This window comes from Sinocyclocheilus anshuiensis, unplaced genomic scaffold (genome assembly GCF_001515605.1).
Source record: "Sinocyclocheilus anshuiensis isolate Anshui unplaced genomic scaffold, SAMN03320099.WGS_v1.1 scaffold116, whole genome shotgun sequence".
Classification (NCBI taxonomy): Eukaryota; Metazoa; Chordata; class Actinopteri; order Cypriniformes; family Cyprinidae; genus Sinocyclocheilus; species Sinocyclocheilus anshuiensis.
In genome coordinates, this window is record NW_015554064.1 from 513,891 (window position 1) to 515,884 (window position 1,994).

Sequence of the window (1,994 nt, forward strand, 5' to 3'; positions counted from 1 at the left end):
ATACTTATTTTGTTTCCGCTATTTTCTGAGGCAGCATTTATCTTGCTGTACTAAAATAAATAAAATTAAATCTGAATATTTAAAAAACAAACAAAAACTAATACAATTACAAAAATACACAACAAAATAACTAAATCTTTAACTAACATTAAAATGAAACCAGAAAATGTAAAAATAAAATCTAATTAAAAATATTAGCCAAAGCTATAATTAATACTAAAATAACACTGAGAAGGAGACTAGTGTAAAGTCAGTGTTAAACTGTCTAATGGCATTAATATTCAGCATGAAGCAGAAACTCATTACAGCTTGTGCCGCCACACGCTCCTCGTCCCGTGCCATGCTTTATCCGCGCTGGAAGTCAAATATGTCCCGGGAAAGCAGAAGGCGTGTGAGGAGCTCAGGTGAATGCTGAATGAACACGGATCTGTATTCCAGCAGAAGCTGAGAGGAAAGACGGCCAGCACTCTTCAATATTACATCTCATAATGTGGCAGTGAATAAGCAGCATCTAATGTCACGGCTGGAGAAAGACTGTCCCGCTGTACGTGTGTGACAGGAGAAACGCGTCTGCAGCAGATTCACTCATTACTGTCTCCTGTTCACATGCTGTAACTGTGCTGCAGGTGGTTTTTACGGTTTCTGTTTTATAACAGCTTCAAATGTCGCTCACACAGTCATATTTATAAAGCATTAATGCTTATTTTTATACTCGGGTGTCAAGATGACGCTGCTTCTGCACTGATGCCAAACGTGTTCATTTGATTCATTTGGTGTAATGTTTGATTTGTGTCCATTAAAAAAAAGAACTAAATAAAATAAACAAATATTTGAGTCACTGCACTGTAATATATATATATAGTATTTAGTATCTGAGTCACTGCACTGTAAAAAAAAGAATGAAATAAATGTAAATAGAAACAAAGATTCTTTGAGTTGCAAAAGAAAATACAATTTGTGCTTCTGCTTCAAAGTGTCATTAAATGTGTTACTTGCCATTTCTTTCTAATTATTTGTGATATTTACTAGCAATTTCTAAGTGATATTTGTTTCACCAATTTTTTCAGTGTAGATTATTGAAAGAAATTACTAGTACTAATTTACAAAGTGATTACGTAATAAAATAATTTTGGAAAAATATTTATTTATTTGATTGATTGATAATTTGAACATACTGACTGCACTTACTGTAGATCCTTGTGAGATTTAAGACTGTAGCTATTTTCAACGGAAATTTTAATAACTGACTAAATCCGATTTTAAAAGTCTAAATTTTATTTGCTAAATTCCTTTTTATGCCCAATGTATCTTTTATATAAAATTATTATTATTATTATTTTCTTTTCAACGGAAATTTTAATAACTGACTAAATCCGATTTTAAAAGTCTAAATTTTATTTGCTAAATTCCTTTTTATGCCCAATGTATCTTTTATATAAAATTATTATTATTATTATTTTCTCTGTTGATATTTATCAATTAGTTGTTGCAGGCACATTTACAGTACCAGCCAAAAGTTTGGAGTAATTACACATTTTTGAAGTTTTTGAAAACGTCTCTAATGCACAATGGAATATCACCACACAATATTCATCAGCACAACTGTTTTCAACATTGATAATAATCAGAAATGTTTCTCAGCAGCAAATCAGCATATTAGAATGATTTCTGAAGATCATGTGACACAGAAATAAATTTAAGTTTAACAGAGATTCACATAGAAAACAGCTGTTTTAAATTCTAAAAATATTTCACAATTTTTAAACAAATAAAAGCAGCCTTAGTGAGCAGAAGAGACTTTTGACCAGTACTGTAGATTCCTGGATGATTGCATTGACTCTGTATGTGTTCACTCACATGCATTCATGCTGAAAACATTCATCTGTTTCCTTCACAGATCTCAGGAAAACATTTGACCAGGAGCCTCTGGGGAAGGAAGTGTCGCTCGAACAGGAAGTGCTTCTCCAGTGCCGCCCACCAGAAGGAATACCTGC

The 1,994-nt window shown here is 32.4% G+C and overlaps 1 pseudogene; it reads left to right on the forward strand.

Annotated features, from left to right (window-relative positions):
• Positions 1-286: 286 nt before the first annotated feature.
• LOC107668634 (netrin receptor UNC5C-like) overlaps positions 287-1,994 on the forward strand; it is a 73,991-nt pseudogene continuing 72,283 nt past the window's right edge.